The sequence below is a fragment of the Protopterus annectens genome, chromosome 5.part1 (genome assembly GCF_019279795.1).
Source record: "Protopterus annectens isolate FY-2018-M chromosome 5.part1, PAN1.0, whole genome shotgun sequence".
Classification (NCBI taxonomy): Eukaryota; Metazoa; Chordata; order Ceratodontiformes; family Protopteridae; genus Protopterus; species Protopterus annectens.
The window spans coordinates 382,101,206-382,119,320 of NC_056736.1; positions in this window are offsets into that span (position 1 = coordinate 382,101,206).

The window sequence follows — 18,115 nt, forward strand, 5'->3', positions numbered from 1 at the left end:
TCCTAAGGGTTTGCTTCCCAATATGTTATTAATTCTCAGTAGTGTCATACAGTGCTTCCTAATATGATACAAATTCTAAATATTTCATGCAATACTTTTCATGTAATATTCCTTTGTATGTGCAATCTATTAATTTTATCAGTAGTCTGTATTATTCTTGTTTTTGCTGCACTACTTGAAATTATTTTCTTATGTCAAAACTTTTGTATTATAATATAAATTGTATAACTAGTATGAATTACTCTACTGTAACCTATTTAGTTTGGAGCTTTTCTCCTCAGGACTCCATTTAAAACGGGTTCATTTTGGCCCAATGGACTATCCTGGTAAACCAACTGCAAATAAATAAATAAATAAATAAATAAATAAATAAAATACCTACCCATCACTTCCTCATCCCCTCTGTTCCCTTCACCAACATGCCCATTGAAATCTACTCCAATCACCAGTCTCTCACCCTTGGGTACAGTCACCACCACTTCATCCAACTCACTCCAAAATGTTTCTTTCTCATCCATCGCAAACCCAACTTGTGGAGCATATGCACTAACAACATTCATCATTACAGCATCAATTTCCAGCTTCATAAACATCACTCTATCCGACACTCTTTTCACCTCCAAAACACTCTTAGCATACTGCTCCTTCAGGATAATGCCTACTCCATTTCTCCTCTGATCCACACCATGATAAAACAATTTGAAACCGCCTCCGATACACCTAGCCTTGCTCCCCTCCATCTGGTCTCTTGCACACACAATATACCAACCTTCCTTTGGTCAATCATATCAGCTAGCTCAGCTCTTGCTGCCCCCAGAGTGCCTTTTTTTTAGGCAAGGCTCAAAAGTCAAACCCACCTCCATACACAGCACAAATAAAAAATGAGGGTTATGCTACTCGACACCAGGAGTTTAAAACTCAAAAGTCAAACCCACCTCCATAAACAGCACAAATAAAAAAATGAGGGTTATGCTACTCAACACCAGGAGTTTAAATCTCAAAATGCATGCACTCGAAGCACTCCTCAGTATGGAGAACGTCGACATCTGTGCAGTAACTGAATGCTGGTTCAAGGCTCCAGAGAGCACTCCAGCACTACCGGGCTACAACTCATACCACACATTTTGGCCACAGAACATGGACCGAAACACAAAAGGAGGGGGTGTATCCATATTCATCAAGGATACCTACACTTCCAGGTTAGTGGTGCAGCATGATACCTCTGAGATCATCCATGTGCAACTAACATCGGGCAAATCTGCAATGTAAATTGTGGTGTGCTACAGTCCATGACCCAGGACCACCACTATGCCTTTCTGGAGACACTGGAAAACATGAAGGTCCTACCAAACATCCTGATATTGGGTGATTTCAATTACCCTACCATTAACTGGGAAAACTACTTGAGTACAAACTCCCAGGCTCAGCGCTTCATGGAATTTATCAACTCAAATGCCCTGGATCAGCTGGTAAACTCCCCTACCAGAGGTGAAAACATATTGGACCTGGTCATCACCAACATGGGCGACAGGTGTTCTGCACCAGAGGTCGACCTGTCACTGGTTAGATCAGACCATAAACTAATCACTCTGGATGTCCACACCCCACCATCACCCCCAACCAAGGAAACCACAGTGAAAAACTTTTCTAAAGCAAACTTCACCTTACTTAAGACAGAGGTGGTAAGTTTCACAGCCCCCATGCTGAAGGATAACGCTGCCCAAGATGCAGAATCCTTTACAAATGCACTCTTTGAGCACTTACAAGGATGCATGGATCATGCCATCCCTAGCAAAATTAAGACTCACTCTCCTAAGAGAAAGAAATCAGTCTGGTGGACCCCTGCCATAAACAAGTTATACAATGAAAGGAGGAAACTAGTTCAGAAAAAAAGCAAATCCCAAGAAGGAAAGACATCCCTGATCAGTATCAGTAAGAAACTAAGGTCCCTCATAAAATCATCCAAGGCTAACTTCGAAAGAAAAATAGCCAAGGATTTGAAAGATAACCACAAAGCCTTCTTTAGCTATGTCAAGAATCTAAGTGGCAACTCACAGATATGCTCTGAGCTAGTGCAAAATAGCACAAAATATACTGAACCTACTGATATTGCCAACATCCTGGCAGATAGATTCAGTGCAAACTTCACCCCCCTCTCACCTCCAAAAGGGCTCACAACAATACCGGAAAAGTGTAGTGTCCCAGAAATCACAGATGCACAGGTGAAAACAGCCCTTTCAAAAGCCAAAAACACAGCGTCAATGGGGCCAGATGGTGTCCCAGTATGCATCTTGCATGAACTACAGAACAAACTAACCCCCCACCTAAACACACTGCTCAACCTCAGCCTCTCCACAGGCTATGTGCCCATTGAATTGTGCACAGCAATGGTTATTCTGCTCTACAAAGGATGGGCCACAACTGACCATGGTAACTATCACCCCATAAGCCTGACTAGCCTGCTTTGCAAGGCTATGGAGTGCATCATCATGGAACTCATTAACAAAGACATTGGAAACCTCCAAACACTTGACCTGACCCAGTTCGGCTTTGTTAAGGGCAGATCATGCCTACAAAACCTGATTGACCTCTTTGAGACAGTCACCAAGGCCATAGACGAGGAAAAGGTGACCTCGCAAAGGCGTTTGATTATAGAAAAACTCACCAGCCTAAACATAAACCCCTACATCACAAGATGGGTTACCAACTGGCTTACAGACAGAACTCACTCGGTAAGAATAGCAGGCTCCATGTCTGACTCTAAACCAATCACAAGTGTTGTCCCAAAAGGCTTGGTCCTGGGACCCCTACTGTTCGGCATATACTTCTCAGAAGTACAGGCAAACACAGGAGAACTATGGCTAACCAAGTTCGACAATGACTGCAAACTGGGAGCCATAATTGACTCTCCAGCTGACATGGACATCCTCCAAAAAGGCCTTACTGAGATGGACACCTGGTGTCAAAGTCATAGCCTCAAGCTAAATGCCAAAAAATGCATAGTCATCCCATTTGGGAAAAACAAAACACCCACTAATTACCACATAGGTGACAGCCCCCTTAATACAGAAGAGGTAATAAGAGATCTGGGGACCCAGGTAGATAGTAATCTCTACTTTGACAATCATATTGCCAAGGTAGTTAGGAAATCCTTCTATGTGGCCCATCTAATTACTAAAGGGTTTGCATCTAGAAATAAAGAGGTTATAGTGCCCATCTACTCATCACTCATCAGACCCATCATAGAGTACAATGCCCCATTTGGGATGTACCTCACAAGACACTTCCAACAGCTGGAAAGACCACAAAAGTACCTCACCAAGAGGATTACTGGCCTCAAACATATGTCCTATGCAGACTGACTGAAAAAACTCCGGCTGTACTCAGTGGCATATCGTTTACTCAGAGATGATCTCTGCCTGACTTACAAAGCCATGTCCAGTTCAGAATTGAGGGACATGCTCCACCTAAAGAAATCCAAGTCACTACGAGCCACGTGCTCTACTGAGCTAAACCTCACCACAACAATAAATAGAACATGCTGGAGGGATAGATTCCTGACACAGAGACTCCCCATGCTTTGGAACAAAATTCCTATCTAGATTAGGCAGAGCCCCTCACTAACACTCTTCAAGAGAAACCTTGACGAGTGGATGAGTAACAGAAAATACACCCCTGGGATCACTTCATTGGCTCTGCTTGACAGAGGCTCAGTTAATTAATCAATGGGGTGGCAAAAGCCAACACACTCTGGCTAGGATTATAAATGCCCTCGTGCAGATAGCCTAGTACCTACCTATGAACCTATGAACCTATAAGCACTAATTCACAGCATTTCAAACTGAAGTGATAAAGCTTTCTTGTCAGCATGGGGCTGCAGATAAAAGGAGCGCACAGAGGAAACCATTAGCATTTCCTGAAGTGTTAGATACCTTTCCCCAAAGTAATGAAACCTGAGCTCATAGACTAAAAGCTGCCTTAATGTAAACAAAAAGATCACATGACCTACCATCCTAATCAAAACAATCAGACAAGCAGAAAATCTTGACACTCTCCCTATAAGAATGAGTGGACAGACATTTTTTACTTCTTTCTAAATCAGAAATATGATGATTTTTTTTTAACGTTATATGTTCTTCTTATCTCATATAGAAAGGGAATCCTATCCTACAAAGGACACATAACCAGAGGCTTATTTGTTTGCTGAAATGGACATGACTGATTACAAAGTTTTTATAAGAATAGTTTGTCAGGGAGTTACATAATCCCCTGGATTCATGAAGCTCAGCGCAAGGCCGGTGTAAGGCTTGCACCGGCCGTGCGGCGTATATATGGAGTAGTAGCACCATATGCATATTAATGAAGGCATGCAGCCGCCACAGCCACATGCATAGGAAACATGCGCGAGTGCATGGGACGTACCGAAGTTGCAGAGGGAGGCGTGTCAATGTCGGCTGTCGATGAGAAACTTAAACTGCTGTATAGTATAGTCCGCCTGCAGTAATACTCGCACCTATCAGTGTCCATGGAGACTGAAACGTATACAAAGCATTCAAGATAGTCCCTGCGAACAGAAAATGAAGAAGCAAACACAAATGCATGATAGGGAATAACAGGTCCCTACCCTTGAACAAATGACAGAAAAACCGTGTGCCCGTGGTCCAACGTAGTGTTTATAGCTATACCATGTGGAAGTGAAACATATCATATGCTAGGGCGCCGCCAGGAGGTACGTCCAGCCCAATGAAGAGGGTCACCAGCTGACCCATAATGTGAGGGAGGGTGCATAGCTGTGCAGATGTGTCCATAACAAAATACACAAGGAGAAATGTAGATATATGTAGTGACTGTATCTCTGAATCATATCCCACAAGGGATGTAATAGTCACATACAAAAGGTATGTCTGTATCCCACATAACAAATGTGATAGGGAATAGAATACACATGTAAACGAATCAGGAGCATAGAAACAGCTACAACAATAAGGACACATGTAGGCCGAAAGGAACAGTATGACCCGTACCATCGACTAAGAATACCACCTGTCCCACTTTGCGAGCGACAGTACCGCTGTGGCCAGATGTGTCCTGACACAAGCTTGTAAACATGGCAAATGTGCAGAGATTATAGGACATAATTATCCTTCAGACGTCATGTAATAGTGGCATTAAACAGTTGTTCTCCACATGTATATTACATAAATGTCATAAGAAAAAGAATAAGCCACTGAAATGCTACAAGACTAAAGCTTAGATATAGGCAAGAGTTGTAAGTTCTATCTGCCGAACTGACCGTGGGTATGTGTCGGCATGGAAAATGTGTTGTGTCCACCGCAAATGTTACATTGTGGCCAATTGAAAAGGTGGAAACAGTACCGTAGACTGTGGGGAGGCATTGTCCACAACAGTCGGATATGTGGAAGGAATAGCATGGACATCGGCAAAGGTGCCATCCCCCCAATGAGTACAACAGGTCTGCAAATCCTGGGAGTCATCGGTAGAAGCCAAACTAGTATGTGACACAGCCAAACGGGTAGTACCCGGGTATACCAACTAAGTAACGAAAGTGAAGTATGGGCATGTACCTATGTGTGTGAGGTATAGCACGTGGGAAGCAAACATAACAGGGTAGTCCACACAACCATAAAGGTACCCGACACCTATAGGGCAGTCAATGTGCTACTCTGGCCATGTCATGGCCCAACAACAAAAGTTGTGAGCTATCGGATGTGAGTAATTTGCATGTGAGGGGTGGATGGGTAATGGTAAAACCCACAAAGGCGAAACTGTGTCGTATGCAGAAAAGGTGAACCAGAGGTATAGGAGGGGGCAGCGGGTGAAGTGGACATAAACACAAACACATGGAGAAACAGCTGCAAGACAAGCAGACAGGCCATAGTGTAGAACACAATCCCACAAACATATGTATCATGTAAATGTGCGATCAAAATGTATAGATATGTCACCGTCACATACCCACAGGTTGGTCCTGATGGAACTGGCCATAACAAATGCAACACATCGGGCTGCATAATGGGCTACCCAGCATACCCTCCACATCACACAACCCAGCCCTATAACAGAACGTCCACCAAATCTACCCATACGTGGCCCACTGGTCCATTGCAGACACAGCTACACATACTGACCCCTACGCATATGTAGTAGGTATTGTCACCCTAGGCAGTGTCAGGATAGCAAACCATGTATTCCCTGCATGTTAAACCCTCTGCATATTTTCATAAAGCCAAAATACATTTCGATATCGTTTCTGTGTGGAATGGTCCAATTTCTGGAATATCCCTTATGGGATAAGTAACCTGTGTAAATAGTAGAATGGGTATGATGACAAGATGTCCAATCCTGTACATATCTGGACACAAGTCAGAATGTGAAGTACAGGTCCAAGACACTGTCCAGACCTTAGTGGTCATGTATAACCCAGTACCCAGGATAAAACACCTTCCCGTGACGCACGTGTCCCCACGCAAATATGCGGGAGAATATATCGCACACTCGCATAGTGGCAAACGGCAGAAAGGTGAGGAAGACACCTGACATTAACAGGAGAACCCTGATGAAGTATGAGGGATACCTAGTGTGTGCCGGCGTGACCGACCATACCTGACAACCTGTGTGAGCTAGATATCTGGACAGAGCCGTGACTGCAAGTGAGAGAAAGGTACAACAGCAGGTACAATATGCAAAGATAGCTGTTAGAAGTTATTCATGTATGTGCAGTCTGAGTACCCGGGAAGTCCACTGGGTGAAGAAGTGCCCAGTAACAGCGGAGGCCCGGGTAGAAAAGCTCCACAAGCAATACAAGGAAATAAAGGCTACATAATGTTAAAGGTAAAATACAAGAGTAAAAGGCAAACGGTCGGGACATGTGCATAATAAGACAGTGCAAATCCAGAGTTTGTAGTGGTAATACAGAAATTTACAACAATGACATACTTGGAGTCAAGTGAGTGTCAGCTAAGTCTGGTTAAGCTGGAGGGTAGGGAGGAGCAGGAGTATGGAGAGCTCAGAGGAGTGAGATCCGTAGAATGTATAACAGGTGCAAGCAGGAATATATCCATGTGGATGGATAAACATAGATATATCATAGAATGACAGTTTGCACAATGGCATTAATGTCCGGAGTATGAAGTCTGAAACTCAACTGTCTGCCAGCATGTCCCGACATCTGTCCCTAATGCCGAGCTACTGCTGTGCCAGAACATAACAGCGTATCACAGAGGTTCGTACCATATCACTCAACTGTCCAGATATTTGCAGAATGACCAGAGTGTTGGCTCAGAGTGTTGTGTGCCTCCGACAACATCCGGTAAATAGGTGTGGATTGACGACACGAAATAATGAGCATTAAGTATAACACTCCACATCCCACAGAAGAGTCATGACAATGCAAAACCTAGTATTCTATCAACGTTATAAGCTTGTAAGGAAACTAGTTAAAATGTGTCCCTCTTACTCTCCCCATCATGTAGGGTTTGCACAGATTTGTTGCTCAAAGAGGTCGAGAGGTATGGTCCGTACATATGTACAGTAACAACCCATGACATTTGTGTAATGTACAACTGCATACCTGTAGTCACAGCATGTCACAGAAAATAATCCCCGTATGAATGAATACAGGTAATAGTCAAATGTGAATGGGAACCCCCCCTCACCATGGAGTATGGACCGTAACAACCCCACCCATAATATGTACAGCCAACAAAATAAGCTCCTGATAGGTGCCCAAACACATGTGCTATAAATACAGGTAAAATGTTCATAATTGGGAGAAGCTCCCTGTCCACATGCTTCATCTGACATTTGAACTCGGACAGGGAAGTTCCGTTCACCAGGCGGACAAGACCATACCCAGATCACTACATGAACACCCTGACAATCAGAAACGTGTATGTGATACGACTATATGCCCTGGTGTTCTGCATATCCTCGGAGTGATTAACAATGCAGCTGGGATCCACAGCAGTAGGCAATACGGAATGTGTAATATGTAGTACCGCGTTTCCCACAGCAGGGGAATGGATGCCTGTGTTGTAAGTGAAGCGGTGAGGCGTATGTTGATGTAGCTAAGTACTATGGGTATGCATATCAATGAGGCAAAACAGCAACAGAATACTGTTTCCGGCATCCGTCCAACGTGAATGCAGTCCCGGTTGACCTACGACCACTGCAGATATCCCTGTAAAATGTAATGAATGCGTTCGTGCTGTACACACAGTTAAATACGTAAAGGTGAACCATGTGTTTCACACCAGTCCGTAAACCGGACTACAGATAAGTGTTATGGTCAGAAGTATGAAAGGCCGCGCAAGCACACATTTATTAAACAGATGTAACCCACAACATGTAAATGCAAGTGCGCCTGTGCGTGTGTGATCCACTCACAGCATAGTAAATGAATGCTGTTTCCCCCATGTTAGATATACATGGCTCAAACTTGTTAACCCCGTAAAGTATAAAACCGGACAAAGGCATGCAAACTACCGGTACAAATAGGGACAAACCCCAGATATGTGCCAGAACAAACATAGAAAGTGGATAGAATAACGGGTGTGTCAGTAGCATGGATTCTCTGAAGGGTATGTAGTCGTAACCTGAACTGCTTGCCAGTATTTCCCAACGTAAGTCTTTAATGAAATGCCACTACATTGCCAGATAGACACAAGGTTATGAAAAACACACCGAAGATAAAGCGGCAACCAGCTGTACATTCTGCGACAATCTGTACAGTGGAAAGCTATGGTATGGATATAGATATATGTGTATACACATAATCCACAGACGTAAACCAAAGCAAATTATGAAATGAGGACTGTACATGTATATATGTATACACAACAAACATATGTCCCGTAGATATGACATATGTACAGAAATAGGCCACGGCATAGCTAATATGGGTAGACAAACAGACATGCACGAAAGGTGAATAAACCGCTGCTTTCCAAACCATTGGCCAGAAAGTGACAGTCCAGCAAGTTCTACACTTTAAACATGAATATAGGTGTCCATTGCAGGACCCCAAAAATTGATCCATACGTAGTGTCAACCGTCATTGACGCAAAATAAGTAACCTCAGCAAATACGATATAGCTGTACATGCAACAGTAGCAGGTGCAAGGGTAATGACACGTGTCGATAGAATGTATGATGTACGAACTGATATCCGGAGAGTGGGGAGTGCATATAAGTGTCTCCACACTTTAGTACTGCTCACATTAAACATGTGTAATGGGTACTGTGGAGGGGTGTCAGGTATGGGAATCATGGGTATGCAGAAATGGGCCTAGGTGTTGTTTGGCAGAGATTTATTAGGTCCGCCCCGTGGGAGTGATGTGGGTATAGCACATGCCTATATTCTCAATAATGGGGCAAACCATCCGCTGGATATTGCGTAAATCATTGTGGGAATATGTAGGGCCCTATATCAGTGTCATGTAGGCGATTATCATGGATGGACATGTGTACAACCAAGATGGTAACCATACCTGGCAAACTGTCAGAATAAGACAGCTGCACTAAGGCATAGTACATGAAATACAAATAGGGACTATATTAGATATACCCCAGACAAAGTCAGAACGTTGATAGAATACTGGCGTAGTCAGGAATATGAATGTTATGAGTGTTACTAATCATGACATAGAAATGTCAATCACTATTATCTAACCGCACAGTTCGTAATGCCTTGCCAGTAATTTACCAGAAAGGCACATTATTATGACAAATGTAACAAGAGCAAAGGTCAAACATCAGGGCGTTTACCCATAATGTGTACAGGTTAGGGGTATGAAGGTAACCTGTCCAAAATACATGTACAGAACTAGTGATACTAGGTGGACAGGTGAGAAGAAAGACGTTAGGACAAATGACAAAACATGTACAAGTCATACGCATGTACTCCGACAAATGTGAATGACAACATATGCCCTGTGAAAGTCAATGTGGAAGGTTAATAGACTCAAAAGAAATGTGTCCCTCAGGGTGTCATGCAGTGTCACCGTTACAATGTCCAGTCCCCCATACTCGTACGTGAGCTCTGCCACTGACGGAAAGCGCAAATACCGGCGTACACATAAGGTACATGATAGACTAATTAGTGTGGATAAGCAGCTGTTGGCCTGTGTGAGGAATACAACCCTCTGGGTGGGTGTGTCCTGCAATATAAATGTAATGGCATGTGGCCTGTGATGCTGCCATACAGTGTGTGTATTGGTGTCAGAAAGTTGATATCTTGTATCAGACACATACTCCGCAACTGTACAGATTTACGCAGAATGTGTAGAGTTCTGCCTCATATGTTTGGTGTGTTCCACTTAAAATCAGTACCATTCTGGCAAATTCCTGAGAACTGAAGTCATGAAATAATGACAAACGTGAGGTTAAACACCAAATCCGTCAGAAAAGTCATACTAATGCAAAACCTGTTATTGTGTCAACTATCTACGTTTGTAAGAGTAATATGTAAATACTGCCCCTATGTGTCCCACTATCAGTTAAGGCTTTGTCCAGATGTTTGCTCTAGGAGGTGGAGTGGTATGATCAGAAACAGATACATGTGTGAGGAAACAGCATTATCGACTGCAAGATAACGCAGAAGGTATGAAAAGCGCTGCAGTAGGACGTTCAGTACTGTCCGCAGGTATGTGTTGACATGTCAAATGACACAGCAGTCTACATGACGTACCTATAGGGCTGTCACCTTTACAAATGATGATAGTGGGACATACCCACAGCCATGCACACAGCACAAATAGACATACACACAGCAAAACTAGGCCATGATACATGAAGCCTCCGGCGTGTATGAGTAGAGTGAGAGTACAGCAAGGATAGATGTCTGCCAAGCTATACAGCAAATGCCTGTAAGGGCGTGTAACACCGCCCGTAACACGAACGTTGCACGGACAATGTTGGGATTTGCAACATACCCCATTGGTATGTGAAAGCTATGCAAATATGCGATACATGAAACAGTCAGCTGTCCATGCAAGAGCAGAGTTATGGGAAGAAAATATATATATATATATATATATATATATATATATATATATATATATATATATAGAGCTACAGACATACACACACAGACACACACATGGCAGGGTTGTGAGCAGAACATGAACGTAACCACTGTACCACACAGATTTACGCAGTGACAGAATGTGCAACCGTGATTAGTAGATCACGGAAATCACACAGGCATACGTCTAGCCTGTAGACAGCGGCATCAAAGGCAAAGACACCGCACAGATGTTATGGTGAGTGAATACTGTAAAAGCCATGTACTGTTGTCATGCAGCTGGAAACACACACACACACTTGGCAGGGCTGGGAATTGAACTTACACCTAACTACCCTGTCACACTACAGCATGACACATTTACAGAATGTGCTACCGAGATTACTAAACACAGCAGACCCACAGGCATTCTTCTAGGTGCATGTCGACATCCACAAAGGCAAAGACGTCAGCAGGATATATCTGTGGTGTGAAGCGTCTAAAAGCATAACCTGAGTCCCCAGGCAGATGGGAGCATGCGCACACACACACACACACACACACACACACACACACACACACACACACACACACACACACACACACACACGGCAGGGCTGGGAATTGAACTTACACCTAACTACCCTATCACACTACAGCATGGCGCATTTACAGAACGCGCTACCGAGATTACTAAACACAGCAGACCCACAGGCATTCTTCTAGGTGCGTGTTGACATCCGCAAAGGCAAAGACGTCAGCAGGATATATCTGTGGTGTGAAGCGCCTAAAAGCATAATCTGAGTCCCCAGGTGGACGGGAGCATGCGCACACACACACTTGGCAGGGCTGGGAATCAAACTTACACCTAACTACCCTATCACACTACAGCATGACGCATTTATAGAACGCGCTACCGGGATTACTAAACACAGCAGACCCACAGGCATTCTTCTAGGTGCGTGTCGACATCCGCAAAGGCAAAGACGTCAGCAGGATATATCTGTGGTGTGAAGCATCTAAAAGCATAACCTGAGTCCCCAGGCGGACAGGAGCATGCGCACAGACACACACACACACACTTGTCAGGGCTGGGAATTGAACTTACACCTAACTACCCTATCACACTACAGCATGACGCATTTACAGAAAGCACTACCGAGATTACTAAACACAGCAGACCCACAGGCATTCTTCTAGGTGTGTGTCGACATCCGCAACGGCAAAGACATCAGCAGGATATATCTGTGGTGTGAAGCGTCTAAAAGCATAACCTGAGTCCCCAGGCGGACGGGAGCATGCGCACACACACACACACACACACACACACACACACACACACACACACACACTTGGCAAGGCTGGGAATTGAACTTACACCTAACTACCCTATCACACTACAGCATGACGCATTTACAGAATGTGCTACTGAGATTACTAAACACAGCAGTCCCACAGGCATCCTTCTAGGTGTGTGTCGACATCCGCAAAGGCAAAGACGTCAGCAGGATATATCTGTGGTGTGAAGCGTCTAAAAGCATAACCTGAGTCCCCAGGTGGACGGGAGCATGCACACACACACACTTGGCAGGGCTGGGAATCAAACTTACACCTAACTACCCTATCTGACTACAGCATGACGCATTTACAGAACGCGCTACTGAGATTACTAAACACAGCAGACCCACAGGCATTCTTCTAGGTGCTTGTCAACATCCGCAAAGGCAAAGACATGAGCAGGATATATCTGTGGCGTGAAGCATCTAAAAGCATAACCTGAGTCCCCAGGCGGACGGGAGCATGCGCACACACACACTTGGCAGGGCTGGGAATCGAACTTACACCTAACTACCCTATCATACTGCAGCATGACGCATTTACAGAACGCGTTACCGAGATTATTAAACACAGCAGTCCCACAGGCATTCTTCTACGCGCGTGTCAACATCCGCAAATGCCAGGACGCCAGCAGGGATTGTATAGAGAGTGCACGATCAGACATAGTACTGTCCTACGGTAGACGTATACAAACACACGGCAGTGGTGTACTCAGGGCAACTATACATGTATGGAGCACTACAACAACAATACATAGACACAGTACGCACCACAGACAGTACACCCTTCCAGATAGTCACCCAGTGTGTACTCGGTAGGCATCCATCCTGATGTTGAAGACAGAAATCCGTTGCCTGGATGTCCACCATGGCAATACAGGATGTCAACGGCCATGCCCATGCACAGAGGGACATCACCGACACAAGGTGTCACTGGCCATGGCCGCACACCTGGTAATATACGTCAGTTCGGACTGTACTGTGTGTCGATCTACACAATGGCATACTGGGCATGCTCACACACTTGGCTGTTGCAAAGGGCCGTCTTGCATGCAGATGGAGTGTAAACATGGAAGGTCTCAGTTTGGACTGTACCGTGTGTCCATCTACACAACTGCATACATGGACTGTACTGTGTGTCCATCTACACAACAGCATACTGGGCATGCTCACACACTTAGCTGTTGCAAAGGGCCATCTTGCATGCAGATGGAGTGTAAACACGGAAGGTCTCAGATTGGACTGTACCATATGTCCATCTACACAACAGCATACTGGGCATGCTCACACACTTAGCTGTTGCAAAGGCCTGTCGTGCATGCAGATGGAGTGTACACACAGAAGGGCACAGTACAGAAGGGCACAGTAAGGTATAACTGTCCTCACACACAGGGCAGTCACACATGCAGTGACCTGTACACACACAGCTGCCATCACAGCTGTCACAGGTGCAGGTCACACATGTACACACTGCAGTGTACACTGTAGCTGTCAAGTCATCACCATGTCGTCGGTGCAGCAATACACAGCCTTACAGTACCACAATACCATGTGACACATGACCACTGGGCTGTACAGAGGTGTACACCAGCTGTGCAGAGTACACATGTACCAACAAGGATCCAACAGGTGTTATGCATTGCAATGATACCAGTATACATGAACAGGTCAGCTCAAGACATACCACGGCCCTTACACAGCTGTGACACATGACTGTTGCTGTACACCAATGAACACACATCTGGATATGTCATACATGTGATTGTGTGGATGTGTGCATGGACTGCACACACAATGCATACATACATAGCATAGTCTTTGAAGTACCTCGTGCATAACAGTGGCCTAATCAATGCTACACATGCAAATGGAAGGTGGGTCCATGTCTGTTGAATGCTCACACTGCAGGGGGTAGCAATGCTGACCGGGACACATACCCTTGTACTGGTCGCCTGTGACACCTGTGATATCATACCACAGTCCATGTGTTATGTATGTCAACACACATGTCCAACAATAGCAATGCATACAAACATGGCAACAGGAGACACATGTGACATCTGTACTGTGCATGCAGCAACCATGCATGTGCAGTGGCCGATGTCCGTAACATAGTTGCACCTAACTACGACATGCAGTTGCAATGCAGACCCATCATTGACACCTGTATACGGTGACATACAAACAGCACGTATGGAGGGATGTGTGTACATAGAGTGGTGAACCACCTGTGTAGATGTATGTGTGCAGGGGGTGGCTCACAGTTGTGTCACACACCATCCTATCATGCCATGTGCAAACTGTACTCTACGTCACTGTTACGTGACGGTGCTCACATAATGCATACACAGCAGTCAGGTGTTACCAACTATATTTCACATGGCACCTGTAACACCTACAACCTCCCGTGTGCATATAGCAGCACAATTGCCAGATATAGCGTTGGTACACATAATGCAATCAATACCGCTGCATGTCTATCAAACGTGTCATCATATGGCAGGTGTATCATTCCCAGCACTGCCATGTGTGTCCGAATGTGTGATCAGAGATGCCACATATCACGGGGAATATGTCCCAGTTGTTACACATCCCTGTACACCTTTGTAGAGATCTGTACATACGTCAGTGTGGGAAGCATGACATCGGCCGGTGTGGTGCATCACACACGTCGGCTGTCCATATAAACATGTGTGGTCACCACAGCGTGTGTGTGTCTGTATGTATGTCTGGTGCTTGGTGTGAGGGTGTATGCTAATATACAGTGAGAAATGATCACTAACCCCATGTGGTGACTAACCCGTAATGGTGATGCAGTGCACTACCCTGTTGATGCCATAGGTCCCAGCCATACTGGCTACCTGTGCATGTTCCTTCTCTGTGACATGTCATGTGGGTGCATAGTACTGTGAGGGTGATGACCACATAGGCAAGGGTCCCCACCTGAACACTATGGGGTGTGCGTTATAGGGGTGTACACCCCATGAATGTGGCCATGTTCCCGTACTGTTACAGGGTCCTACTGCTGCACAGTGTGGCCTCCAGCTACCAAGTGACACCTCACATCATCATTGGCCAGACCGCTGTGTATAATCCCTGCACCATGTCACCATACCTGTAATGTGTCCTGCTATGTATGTCACGTCTCTGTCCAGTGTAGCCTGTGACACTGACCACATGCGTCAGGTGCAGTATATGTGCGGACATCTGTGTCATGTTGGTGTTTCCAACAGTCAGGTTGAGGGTACATGTAGCATGCTGATATTGCCAGACGTGCCTGTGAGTAATCCACAGTTACACGTGGGGGACTGCAAACACTGCTACCTGTAGGCACATGCAAGTGCACCATAGGAGGGAACCAGGGTATCACAACCAACATGGTGCTACAGATGTAACCGAGACACATACCGTGAACACATCACAATGCATGCTGCACCTGCACTACATGGTATGACCGGTGCATGTCGACAGTACACAACCTATGTCACATACACATCTCTCAGTATTCACACACAACCACTGCAACATACACATCCCTCACTATTCATTCACAGGTAATATTACATACACCTCTCACTATTCTGTTCACCCTGTGCATCAGAATATTTGTGCATAACCCTGCACCGATGGTGTGGATGACAGGGATGTGGCACAGGGTTCATCATATGCACAGGGTGATATGTTTGCCAGGGGCATAGGCTGAACCAATGGATAACATCATGTGTGTGTGTAAGGGCCGGTGAGTTGATTGGACATGTCTGTTCAGAATGCATGTGGATGTTGTGGTGCCCTACAGTTGTGTTTGCTGTGTGCGTGTATGTGTGTACACAGTTCTGCCATTTGTGAGGCCTACACCGGGTATAATTGACAGCCCCAGATTGTACATACCAGGTTGTACAGCTCACTGTGTCTGTCCATGGCCACGTGACCTGTGCCTGCCTGGGGTTGCACCAACTATATTTCACATGGCACCTGTAACACCTACAACCTCCCGTGTGCATATAGCAGCACAATTGCCAGATATAGCGTTGGTACACATAACGCAATCAATACCACTACCAGGTGGAGGTACAGAGTGGCTACTGTCCGACGACACATGTCCACTGGAACCGTGTCCCGGCTGAGAACATCCAGGGCCATGTTCACATGGCCTGCTGTTGACAGCACAGCACCAGCTGCACTGCTACTGCACTATGGGAGCGGGCATGTGAGGTGGCACGGTCACGTCGACCTACACTAGATGGTGTTGCTGGCCTACATCCACGTGGCCTACGCCTCACTCCTACCAGATGTTCCAGCACAGACAGCTCCCACTCGCATCCAGAACATCAGCAATCTGCTGTTGAGCATTTGCCAATGCCTGGATGTTGTCATTTAGGGTATGGATAGCAGCCCTCTGCAGCCTCTGCCCTTCTCTGTTCTGCCATTCAGCACGTGCCTGTGCCGCCATTACCGTCTGGAACATGCATCTGGTGATACCAGCTGCTGTGCTCTGTCCTGCAGGTGCATGTCTGCCAGTGATCCTCCTACGAGCAGCACCGGCCACATGCCTGTGTGGCACATCTGCAGTCATTACACTGACACCACGGTGTGTAGACACACCTTCTGTAGCCGCCACACGTTCCTGTTCCACGCTAACAGACGCTGACTGTCCTTCCTCTATGGCCACTGGTGATGCGGTATGTGTTGGCAGCAGAACTGTGTGCGGGGAAGAGGGGGGCATAGGTGGGATGGTAACCATTGGCACAGATTCAGCCCCTGACAACCCTGCCTGTACCTCATGCATATGTTCATCACCGTTAGTATCTGTGGGGACACTAACATCAGATGGACCGCAGGAGGGTAACGCACCTACATCACCTGTGAATGCAAAGAAATACTGTAAAGTACAATAGACACAGACACACACACACACACACACAGACACACACACACACACACACAGACACACACACACACACACACACACACACACACACACAGACACACACACACACACACACACACACACACACACACACACACACACACACACACACACACACACACACACACACACACACACACACACACACACACACACACACACCATGCATGTGATTTGTCAGATGGCATGCAGCATGCCTGTGATACAGCAGAGGGCATGCAGCTCAGACACTAATAGTGTTAGTAAGCATACCTCCCTGGGGTGCACACTACAGCAAGTAGGTGTCATATCAGTAGCCATGCAGTTCACACAATCATGGTAGTATGCATGTATCCCCGTGATACACCATGTGGCCCAGAAAAGAATAACAGTACACATGGCTGACGTGACCTTGACATGTAATCTGCTGACATGTGCATTAACATGCATACATGTCTGACACAATGGTGTCCTGACACATGTACAGCATCATAATGGGCTTCACATTGCAGTATTGTCTGTATGCCCTACAGATAGAATACATGTTTAGCAAATGTGCATGAGCATGGGAGGGTAGTGTGAGCCGTCTACATTGCTATACAGTGTTAAGTACAGACACTGTGCCATTGCATGGCATCATGAGGCATCTATATTGCTGTAGAATGCATAATATGTACACATTGCATAGCCATAACTGCAACACAGTCGTGATGTTCAACAGATCGTATATAGTAGACTTCAGTGACACCTCCAGTAGCTGTGCACAGGCTTTTAGGATGTCCAGTGTACCACATTAACTGTATAATCGGTCAACTAAGGCTATAATTGGACCATGTGTGGACAGTGTGC